General features: G+C 46.8%; 1 protein-coding gene across 1 annotated transcript in view; it reads left to right on the top strand.

Moving 5' to 3' along the window:
- The window catches only part of asic4a (acid-sensing (proton-gated) ion channel family member 4a), a 754,228-nt gene that overhangs the window by 389,365 nt on the left and 351,900 nt on the right, over positions 1 to 12,963 (top strand). The window lies entirely within an intron of this gene.

Here is a 12,963-nt window from a genome sequence, read left to right as displayed (position 1 = left end):
CCCACCCACAGAAACATCACCCAACCTCCTCCCACCCCCACCCACAGAAACATCGCCCACCCTCCCCCCACCCCCACCCACAGAAACATCATCACCCACCCTCCCCCCACCCACAGAAACATCACCCACCCTCCCCCCACCCCCACCCCCAGAAACATCACCCACCCTCCCCCCCACCCCCACCCCCAGAAACATCACCCACCCTCCCCCCACCCCCACCCACAGAAACATCACCCACCCTCCCCCCACCCACAGAAACATCACCCACCCTCCCCCCACCCCCACCCCCAGAAACATCACCCACCCTCCCCCCCACCCCCACCCCCAGAAACATCACCCACCCTCCCCCCCACCCCCACCCACAGAAACATCACCCACCCTCCCCCCACCCCCAGAAACATCACCCACCCTCCCCCCACCCCCACCCACAGAAACATCATCACCCACCCTCCCCCCACCCCCACCCACAGAAACATCACCCACCCTCCCCCCACCCCCACCCACAGAAACATCACCCACCCTCCCCCCACCCCCACCCACAGAAACATCACCCACCCTCCCCCCACACCCACCCACAGAAACATCACCCACCCTCCTCCCAACCCCACCCAGACAAACATCACCCACCCACCCCCCACCCCCACCCACAGAAACATCATCACCCACCCACCCCCCAATCCCACCCACAGAAACATCACCCACCCTCCCCCCCACCCCCACCCACAGAAACATCACCCACCCTCCCCCCACCCCCACCCACAGAAACATCACCCACCCTCCCCCCACCCCCACCCACAGAAACATCACCCACCCTCCCCCCACCCCCACCCACAGAAACATCATCACCCACCCTCCCCCCACCCCCACCCACAGAAACATCACTCACCCTCCCCCCACCCCCACCCACAGAAACATCACCCACCATCCCCCCACCCACAGAAACATCGCTCACCCTCCCCCCACCCCCACCCACAGAAACATCACCCACCCTCCCCCCACCCCCACCCACAGAAACATCACCCACCCTCCCCCACCCCCACCCACAGAAACATCACCCACCCTCCCCCACCCCCACCCACAGAAACATCACCCACCCTCCCCCCACCCCCAAAACACAGAAACATCACCCACCCTCTCCCCTAACGCACCCACAGAAACATCACCCACCCTCTCCCCTAACCCACCCACAGAAACATCACCCACCCTCCCCCCACCCCCACCCACAGAAACATCACCCACCCTCCCCCCACCCTCACCCACAGAAACATCACCCACCCTCTCCCCACCCCCACCCCCAGAAACATCACCCACCCTCCCCCCACCCCCACCCACAGAAACATCACCCACCATCCCCCCACCCCCACCCACAGAAACATCACCCACCCTCCCCCCACCCCCACCCACAGAAACATCACCCACCCTCTCCCCACCCACAGAAACATCACCCACCCTCCTCCCAGTGACAGTGAAAGAACGGTGATATATTTCCCAGTCTGGATGGTGAGTGACTTGGAGGGGAACTTCCAGGTGGTGGTGTTCCCATCTATCTGCTGCCCTTGTCCTTCTAGATGGTAGTGGTTGTGGGTTTGGAAGGTGCTGTCTAAGGAGCCTTGGTGAATTCCTGCAGTGCATCTTGTAGATGGTACACACACTGCTGCTACTGTGTGTCGGTGGTGGAGGGAGTGAATGTTTGTGGATGTGGTGCCAATCAAGCGGCTGCTTTGTCCTGGATGGTGCTGAGCTTCTTGAGTGTTCTGTGAACTGCACTCGTCCAGGCAAGTGGGTAGTATTCCATCACACTCCTGACTTGTGCCTTGTAGATAGTGGGCAGGTTTTGGGGAATCAGGAGGTGAGTTACTCGCTGCAGGATTCCTAGCCTCTGATCTGCTCTTGTAGCCACAGTATTTTTATGGCTAGTCCAGTTCAGTTTTTGTTCAATGGTAACCCGCAGGATGTTGATAGTGGGGGATTCAGTGATGGTAATTTTTTAAAAATTCATTCATGGGATGCGGTCTTCGCTGGCTGGACCAGCATTTATTGCCCATCCCTACTTGCCCTTGAGAAGGTGGTGGTGAGCTGTCTTCTTGAGCCGCTGCAGTCCATGTGGTGTAGGTACACCCACAGTGCTGTTAGGGAGGGAGTTCCAGGATTTTGACCCAGCGACAGTGAAGGAATGGTGATATATTTCCAAGTCAGGATGGTGAGTGACTTGGAGGGGAACTTCCAGGTGGTGGTGTTCCCATCTATCTGCTGCCCTTGTCATTCTAGATGGTAGTGGTCATGGGTTTGGAAGGTGCTGCCTAAGGAGCCTTGGTGAGTTCCTGCAGTGCATCTTGTAGATGGTACACACACTGCTGCTACTGTGTGTCAGTGGTGGAGGGAGTGAATGTTTGTGGAAGTGGGGCCAATCAAGTGGCTGCTTTATCCTGGACAGAGTCCAGCTACTTCCAATGCCATTGAATTTCAAGAGGTGATTGCTGACCAAACCAAATCCCAGAGGGTTACTTGAGCTTAAGGGCCATACCACTTTGTTGTATTTTGATAATGAAAAGAAAATGTACTGATCTCAGCAGCAAGAAACCAGTAACACTTTTGGGATTATAAAAATTAAAAATATAAGTTATATTAACAAGAAGAAAAGAAAATTCAAGCACAAAAGATTACAATTACACCGTTAAACTGAGTCTTACAAAACATTCCCCCAAAAGATTCCTGACTTGGTCAGACCCACAAGCAAACAACTTCCAGGCAATTGATCCATATAGAGGTTGAACTATAAAATCCAATAATATTACCCAAGGCAAACTGCTGTACCTTTAGTTAAGGCATACTACATGACTTCTTAAACTCTCTTCCACTCTGCTGTGGAAATCCAAGACTTCAGAACAAGACAGCTGTTTGCAGCCCAAGGCTTTTGTGGCTTGACTGGATGGTTGGTTCAAACTGCATCTTCTCTCAGCCTAGAGCTGTTTCCAGGAGATCTTCCTCCCACAGCCAATAGCCAACCCCTAATCTCTCCAAGTAACTCTAAAATACCTCCCCCCACTTTCATCTCAGGTTCAATTGGTCTCACACCTCTTTGAAACTAAAATCTTTCCAGATATAAAATCTTTCATGTCTCTACTTTGTCTCTGTTTTCAGGTCAATAAAATGTAATATACGCTCTTTAGTTTACCCATGGAACTCCTAAGATGCAAAAATGCTTCTTGTTGTTTCTGACTTCCCTTTGATATTCAAACAAACTCTAAACTTACCTAAAAGTGCAAATGTTAGATCCAACCTATTTACTTGTGCCTCAAACTCCCCATAATATCTCTTTACAAATGCACAGACCTAACACCTCTATCCTTTCATATCTTAAACATCCCAGATAACCTGCCTCTAATAACCTTTCCCCAGCTGAATTAAATTATTTGCACATACACACACTGACACACAGACTTCTTCACAGAATAACACCATATTCCCAAAAGGTATTTTAAAATAATACCATCAATTCTCACTCTGTTTACCCTATCCTACAGTGCAACCCCTGTGTGGGATGTATAAACTACTCCCACAAGCGACTTCTTACCTTCCCTATTTCTTATCTCTACACAATCTGATTCTAAATCTTGCTCTTTCAAGCTATGGTCATCTCTCACTACTGTATTAATGACATCCTTAATTAACAAAGCTACCCCACCACCTTTTCCTAGTTTCTTGTCTTTTCAAAATATCAAATTTTCAAAATGTCAAAGGCTTTGTCACCCTGTAGCCAAGTGTCTGTAATGGCTATCAGGTTATACATATTTATTTCTATCTGCACTAACAAGTCATCCATTTTATTATAGATGCTACATGTATTCAGATACAGAGACTTTAAGTCTGCCTTTTAAACATGTTTGCAACCTCTGGCCTTACCAATGCTGCACTCTTCAGTTTGTACCCTCTACCCCTTCCTGCCATACTCTGGTAACATTTATCCAGATCACTACCCAGCTCTAGTTGGTCATTGTTACCTTTTGATTTGTCACAATCCTGTCACTTGATCCCTCACCCCCACTATTTAGTGTAAAGCCCTTTTTCTACCATTCTAGTTACACAATTCTCCAGAACCCTGGCCCCAGCATGGTTCAGTAGGACCTTTCCAACTGTACAGCCCCCACTTTCCCCAGTGCTGGTCCCAGTGCCCATGAATCAAAACCCATTTCTCCCACACCAGTCTTTGAGCCACGCATTGATCTCTTTAATCTTATTTACCCTGTGCCAATTTGATCGTAGCTCTGAGATTATTACCTTTAAAGTTCGGCTTTTTAATTTAACTCTGAGCTGCTCATGTTCTCCAGGAAAAACCTCTTTCCTAGTCCTGTCTATGTCATTGGTACCCACATGGACCAGGATAAGTGAATCGACCCATCAGGTTCTGGGCCCATAATGTGGTGTGTCTGTTGTTCAAAGCCAGGGGTCTTTTAGCCAGGTTCTTTGTCTAACAGGACCGTTATGCTGGCTCCTGTGTCGAATTTGAAATTTGGTAAATGGCCTTTGACTGAAATATCACATTCCAAAGTGAGAAACCAAGAAACATGAATGTGTATCTTCCAGGTTTGCAGCCTCCACCTGGTGGATCATCTTTGGACTTTCCATGCATTTCCGGGTTTTTGTCCCTGCACAGTTTGCCTGCAGTGTCCAATCCTGTTGCATTAGAAACATGGGGCTGATATTCAGGACAATGACCTTACCTGTGGGGGCGCTTTGCTGGCCAGTCTGGGTATTGCTTTCCTTGGGCTGAAACGTCCCTGTGTCTTTGCTGCTCCACCAGCTGGACCGTGGTTTGGCCTCTGCACCACAGTTTATTCTGACCCCTTGAAATCTCACAGGGTTCTGACTGTCTAACTAATTGGATTGTTTTTTCCCAGAGTTGGATCTTCCTTTGCTTGCAGGAGGTCAGAGAGTGTATCATCCACTGCTCCTAGCACTATTCTGTCTCTGATGAGTTCTGATTTTAAATCTCCATGCCCGCAACCTTCTGCCATCTTGCACAGGGTATCAATGAATGAATCAACATGTTCTCCTGGCTGTTGGACTCTCTTATTGAATTTAGCTCTTTCGAGTATTTTATTCCTTCTCAGATCAAAATAAATGCCAAATGATTTTAGTACCACTTCATTAATTCTCCATCTTGCAATAATGTCATCTGCAATTAGGCCAACCATGTAAAGCAGTGTGTTCACCTGCTCTTCTGCTAACTTTCTATTTAAAGCTGAAGTGATGCTGCATCTTAAACATCGTTTCCAACAAAGTCCCCAATTTTGTGATTAATCTGGGCTTTGTATTAGTCCAAATTGACTTGGAAGTGTGGAATTCTGATCCATGATCAAAATTTTAAAAGTGGATGTTTTGCTTTAAGAGCTGTCTGAATTTTACGATACCTTTGCCGTTCACTTGGAGACAAAGGGATTTCTCACGCTTGGCAGTTCTAGCGGGTTCCACAACAATGGTGACGATGCTCAGCTGGAAAATAATTAACAATGGAGGCCTGGATCGGCCGCCTGCAAACTTCTCTCCTCCAACGCTTTAACTTTTTGACTCTCAAGTCCATCGGATTCTACCTTCCGCTTGCCTGTTACCAAGTTGAACAGCCACAATGTTCCTGAAATATTTAATTCACTATTTTTTGCATTTTGAAGCAAGGTCAGATGTGTGCCAACTCAAGGATTGGGTTTTAGCGACAGGTCTTTTCAAACTGCGTTCTTGACTGAATTATTTAAAGATTCCTCAGGGCTTGCTATAGCCTAGGGTCTTTAAAGGTTTAGTTCACCCTGCTGGCTCTGCACGAGGAGATTATGTCCCAAGGAGCTGCAATGGAGTCTTCTGCTGCAGTACAGAGTTTTAAAACCTCTGCCTTCAGCTTCCAAGCCTTTCTTTGGAGATTTCTCCTGGTGATTGTTCCCCTGTGTCTGTGTCTCTGTTTCTGAAGCTTCTTTTCAAGCTGGAATGTTCTGCTGAATTTTTTCTCAGGCTTCCAGCATTTTAGTTTGTCTCTGTGTTTTAGCGATGTCTTGGGTTTTTTCCATCAGCTATCACCATGTTGTTGAGTGTTGGTAATCTTTGTAGTCTTTAGCTGGTTAACTGTAAGTCTTTACTAGCTACTAAAACTATTTACAACTATACAGTAAAGGGTACAAGCTAGCAGCTGTCTCCATGCTTAGGCCCTGTAGGCAGTTCTGTCCAACACCACGCTGACTCTGGCCGCAGGTCTTGAGCTCACTTACATCACTGTGTGAGTGGTGCAGTGCTCAGTCCCACATTAACCCTATATGTGACAGGCCCTTACACCACATTCCTCTCCCACCCAGAGCAGATAAGGGAATGGGGTATAAAAATAGGGAAATAGGGATGTCTTGCCAAAACTATACAAGGCACAAGTTAGACCACACCTAGGATACTGTGAAGAGTTTTGGTCCCCTTATCTAAGGAAAGCTATACTGGCATTGGAGGCAGTCCAGAGAAGGTTCACTACGTTGATCCCAGGTATGGAGGGATTTTCTGATGAGGAGATGTTGAGTAGGTTGGGCCTGTACTCATTGGAGTTTAGAAGAATGAGAGGCAACGTTATTGAAACATAAGATTCTTAGGGGGCTTGACAGGGTAGATGCTGAGAGGTTGTTTCCCCTTGTGGGAGGGTCTGGGACCAGAGGGCATCATCTCAGAGTAAGGGATCGCTATTTAAAATAGAGATGAGGAGGAATTTCTTCTCTCAGAGGGTAGTGAATCTGTGGGATTCTTTACCACAGAGGGCTGTAGAGGCTGGGTTGTTAAGTATATTCAAGGCTGAGACAGACAGATTTTTAATCAGTAAGGGAATCAAGGGCTATGGGGAAAAGGCAGCAAAGTGGAGTTGAGGATTATCAGATCAGCCATGATCTCATTGAATGGTGGAGCAGACTCGATGGGCCGAATGGCCTATTTCTGCTCCTACGTCTTATGGTTTTAGGCCCTGAACCGGGCACCGCGGAGACAACAAAACTCTTGCTCTTGGCTGCACAGAACTGATTCTATTGCCTCCAACCAGCAGCACTTTCTGTCCTGTACCATGGTCAGTCTGGACACCCATCATTCTCAGTTAATTTATAATTAATAAACTGTACCACTCCCAATAAGGTTTACCACTGTTAGTAAACCTGACTGTTACTAATTAAACCTTCCAATAACTAACAGATTTCCTGAGTTTTGAAAGATAAACAAGAAAAATACTCACCAACCAATCACCTCGCTATTTCCCTGTGATGTCACACATTGATTTTCCTTAGACAAAGGCCATTCGACAGACTGACCCCAACCCCCACCCTGACCCCCACACACACCCTGACCCCGACCCCCACCCTGACCCCCACACACACCCTGACCCCCACACACACCCTGACCCCGACCCCCACCCTGACCCCCACACACACCCTGAGCCCCTGGCCTACCATGACCACTTCCCCCACCCTGACCCCCAACCCCACCTGGACCCCCAACCCCACCCCCACCCTGACCCCTACCCCCTCCAGCACACCCAACACCACCCCCACCCTGACCCCCACCCCCATCCTGACCCCCAACCCCACCCGTACCCCCAACCCCACCCACCACCCCCCATCCTGACCCCCATCCTACCACCACCACGACACCCACCCCCACCCTCACCCCCACCCCATCACCACACCCACCCCCACCACCACACCCACACCTACCCCCACCCAGACCCCCAACCCTACCCCCACCCTGACCCACACCCTGACCCCCAACCCGACCCCCAACCCCACCCCCACCCCCACCCTGACCCACACCCTGACCCCCAACCTGACCCCCAACCTGACCCGCACACTGACCCCCATCCACACCCCCACCCTGACCCCCATCCTCAACCCCACACTGACCCTCATCCCCACCCCCACCCCCACCCCCACACACATCCTGACCCCCCACCCTCACCCCTACCCCCACACCCACCACCATCCCCACCCCCACCCATATCCCAAACCCACCACCACCTCCACCCGCACTTCCACCCCCACCACAAGCCCCACCCCCACCACAACCCCACCCCCACCCCCACCTCCACCCTCACCCTGATCCCCACCCCAACACTCAAAACCCAACCCCACCCTAACCCCACCTCCACCCCCAACCCCACCCTAACTCCCACCCCTACCCCAAATCCAAACCACACCCCAACCCCCACCCTAACCCCAAACCCCACCCTAACTCCCTCCCCCACCCCCACAACATCTCCAACCCAACTCAAATCCCAAACTCCACACCATTACGACCCCTACCCCGAACTCCACCCCGACCCCCCACCCCCACTCCATCCCCACCTCCCCCCCACCCCCATCCTACACCCCACCCCAACACCCACACTAACCCCACCCCAACCCCCCGGACTGTTACTCAATCTCCCCTTTAATGCTGTTTTAGCTCTGAAATCTCCAGCACTGAATGTGGGGAGCATTCACAACAAATTAGATGAATTAATAGCGCAGAAAGATATTGATATGTTTAATTGCCATTATGGAAATGGGAACTAGATAGCAGAGAAAAGGGTGGAGGTGTAACCCTGATAGTGAAGGATGGATAAAGACAGTTGAGAGAAAGGATCTTACCTCAGGAAATAATCTTGTTGAATCAGTTTGGATGGAGTTAAGAAACAGCAAAAGAAATAAAACATTTGTAAGAGTTGTTTAGAGGCCACCTAATGGCTGTTGGAGTGTACCAATCAGAGTGTACCAGTCAGAGTGTACCAATCAGAGTGTACCAATCAGAGTATACCAATCAGAGTGTACCAATCAGGGTGTACCAATCAGAGTGTACCAGAGTATACCAATCAGAGTGTACCAATCAGAGTGTACCAATCAGGAACTTAGAGACATGTGTAACAAAGATAACACAATCATCATGGAGGGCTTTAATTGTCATAGAGACCGGTCAAACCAAGTTGCAGTAATAGTGTGGTGGATGAGTTCATGGAATGTATACAAGATAATTTTCTAGATCAATATGTTGAGAAACCAATTAGGGAACAGACTATTTTGAATCTGGTATTGTGCAATGAGAAAGGGTTAGTTAATAACCTTGTGGCAAAGTGGTCTCTAGGGAAGAGTGATCATATTAATATGGAATTTTATATTGAATTCAAAAGTGATTTAGTGAAGTCTGAAATTAGGGCCTTAAATTGAAACAAAAAAAAACAACATAGGTATGAGGATGAGTTGGCTAAGCTCGATTGGAAACTAAAGGATACGATGGCAGACAAATAATGGTTAGCATCTGAAGAACCAATACCTTATTTGTTACAAATATACAAGTGTATAAGCCTAAAAACTACCACTGACAAATATAATCCAACACTGGCTAAGAAGAGAAATTTAAGATAGAATTAGATCAAAGAACATTGTTTATAATGTTGCTCATAAGAAAAATCAGTTTGAGGAATGAAGAATTTTATCATTCATTTATTAGGGATGGACAATGGATGCCCTAACCCTTGCTAGCAACACCCATAACTCAAGAATGCAATTAAAAGATTCAGTGAAACCACCTCCAAAATAATCCCAACACTGCAGCTCCCAGCAGAAAATAAAAAAAAATCCAAGGAATTGAGAGTTTTACTTGATCATACTGCTCATTGAATAAAAGGGACAGTAGCAAGATGGATATGGAATTGATTGAGTGGCAGGAGACAGAGAGCAGTGGCTAATAGATGTTTCTCGGGCTGGAGGAAGGTTTGTAGTGGAGTTCCTGACAGGTTAGTGTTGGGACACTTGCTTTTCCTGATGTATATTAATGACCCAGACCTTTGCGTACAGGGGACAATTTCAAAATTGCAGATGATACAAAACTTGGAAAGATTGTGAACTGTGAGGTGGACTGCTGGAGTATTGTATCCAATTCTGGGTGCCATATTGTAAGAAGTAAGTGAAGGCATTGGAGAGAGTGCAAGAAAAATTCACGTGAATGGTTCCGGGGATGAGGAACTTCATTTATGAAGTTAGATTGGAGAGGTTAGGACTGTTCTCCTTGGAGAAATAAGGCTGAGAGGAGACTTGATAGAGATGTTCAAAATCATGAGGGGTCTGGACAGAGTAGATGGGGAGAAACTGTTCCCATTGGTGGAAGGATCGAGAATGAGCGGGCACATATTTAAAGTGATCCATTAAAGAAGCAAAACTAATGTGAGGAAAAGCCTTTTCACACAGTGAGTGGTTAGGGTCTGGAACACTCTGCCTGAGAGTGTGGTGGAGGAAGGTTCAGTTGAAGTATTCAAAAGGGAATTAGACTGTTATCTGAAAAGGAAGAATGTGCAGGGTCACAGGGAGAAAATGGGAGAATGGAACTAGGTGAGTTGCTTATTTGGAGAGCTGGTACAGACACGATGGGCCAAGTGGCCTCCCATTGAGCTGTAACAATCCTGTGATTCTCCATTATTCTGTGATATTATCATAAGGTTTAGGTTGACTATTGAAAAGTAAGGAACAATCCAGAGTAAAAATAATTAACTGGGGGGGGCCTAATTTCAGTGGGTTGAGAATGGATCTGGCCCAGGTAAATAGAAATTAAAGATTGGCAGGCAAATCTATAACAGACCATGGGCTGCCTTGGGATGAGAGAGTTGAGGTACATTCCCTGGAGTGGGAAAGGGGTAAGATAAAGAAATCCAGAGAGATAAAGAGTAAGATGAATCAGAAAATGAGTGTGCAACAGCTATCAGGCGAATAATACAATTTCAAACCAATGCAATTAGAAACAAAAACTTGGGAGAAAATTGCTCATCACTTGGACAAATGTGGATTAATTAAGGAAAAACAACACAACTTTGTTGAGGGCAAATTATTTTGATGTGTCACAATGCTCCAGTTAAGGTCAAAGTTGTGTCTTATACAAGCTCTTGTACTCTATGTCCATATTAATAAAGCCCAGGATACTGTACGCTTTATTAACCACTCTCTCAACCTGTCCTGCCACCTTCAATACTTTATGCACATATATACACCCAGGTCTCTCTGCTCCTGCACCCTCTTTAGAATTGTACCCTTTAATTTAGATTATCTCGCCATGCTCTTCCTACCAAAATGAATCACTTCTTTGCATTAAATTTCATCTGCCACACATCTGCCACTTCCACTAACATGTCTATTGTCCTCTTAAAGTTTAACATCATCCTCCTCATGGTTTATAATGTTTCCAGTTTGAGTAATCTGTAAATTTTGAAATTGTGTCATATATGCCCAAGTCTAGTTAATTAATATATATACCATGCAGAACCAGGGTCCTAATGCCAGGGTCATTAATATATATACCATGCAGAACCAGGGTCCTAACCAGGGTCATTAATATATATACCATGCAGAACCAGGGTCCTAATGCCAGGGTCATTAATATATGTACCATGCAGAACCAGGGTCATTAATATATATACCATGCAGAACCAGGGTCCTAACCAGGGTCATTAATATATATACCATGCAGAACCAGGGTCCTAACCAGGGTCATTAATATATATACCATGCAGAACCAGGGTCCTAATGCCAGGGTCATTAATATATATACCATGCAGAACCAGGGTCCTAACCAGGGTCATTAATATATATACCATGCAGAACCAGGGTCCTAACCGGGGTCATTAATATATATACCATGCAGAACCAGGGTCCTAACCAGGGTCATTAATATATATACCATGCAGAACCAGGGTCCTAACCAGGGTCATTAATATATATACCATGCAGAACCAGGGTCCTAACCAGGTTCATTAATATATATACCATGCAGAACCAGGGTCCTAATGCCAGGGACATTAATATATATACCATGCAGAACCAGGGTCCTAACGCCAGCTAACTTCCTGAATGATGAGGGTAATGCTTTTGATGTGGTGTACATGGACTTCTAACAGGCATTTGAAAAAGTGCCACACAACAGGCTTGTCAGAAGATTTAAGAGCTCATGGAATCAAAAGGACAGTTAGACCCCCAGGGGTTGGACCCATAAGGGTTAGGGTCCAGCTAGAGTATTGTGTATAGTCCTGGGCACCACACTATAGGAAGGATGTGAATTCATTGGAGAGAGTGCAGAAGAGGTTAACGAGAATGGTTCCAGGGATGAGACACTTCAGTTATGAGGAAAGATTGGGGAAGTTGGGACTGTTTTCCTTGGAGAGGAGAAGGCTGAGAGGAGACTTGATAGAAATTTTCAAAATCATGAGGGGCCTGGATAGAGTCGGTAGGGAGAAACTGTTCCTGCTTGTAAATGGATCGAGAACCAGAGGGCACCGTTTTAAAGGGTTTTGCAAAAGAAGCAAGTTCGAGGTGAGAAAAACACAGCGAGTGGTTTTGGTCTGGAATGCACTGCCTGGAAGTGTGTTGGAGGAAGGTTCAATCGAGGCACTTAAGAGGGTATTGGATGATTATTTAAAGAGAAACAATGTGTAGGGTTATGGGAAAAAAGCAGGAGATTGGCACGAAGTTAAAATGCTCAGGGACAGTGCAGACATGATGGGCCGAATGGCCTCCTTTTGAACGGTAACAATTCTGTGATTCTGGCGAAGTACGGATGGGTGTGAAATTGGCTGAGTAGCAGGGAGTAGTAGCAAACAGTTGTTTTTTTAAATCGGAGGAAGGTTTGTAGTGGAACTCCCTAGGGCCGGTGTTAGGACCCCTGCTCTTTTTAAACATTTACAAAACCCTGCTTCAGGCTAAACTGGATAATTGTGTCCAGTTCTGGGCATCGCGCTTTAGGAAGGATGTGAAGATATTAGAGATAGTGCAGAAAAGATTCACAGGAAAAATGCAGCAACTACAGGCCAGTCAGTTTAACCTCAACAGGGGAAAGGCTTTTAGAAATTATAATTTGGGACAAAACAGTCACTTGGACAAATTTAGATTCATTAAGGAAAGTCAGTACAGATTTGTAAATGGCAAATCATGTTTAACTAACTTG

This window comes from Carcharodon carcharias, chromosome 12 (genome assembly GCF_017639515.1).
Source record: "Carcharodon carcharias isolate sCarCar2 chromosome 12, sCarCar2.pri, whole genome shotgun sequence".
NCBI classification, from domain to species: domain Eukaryota; kingdom Metazoa; phylum Chordata; class Chondrichthyes; order Lamniformes; family Lamnidae; genus Carcharodon; species Carcharodon carcharias.
Note: the sequence above shows the minus strand (reverse complement) of the source record. Positions and strands in the feature narration are given on the sequence as shown.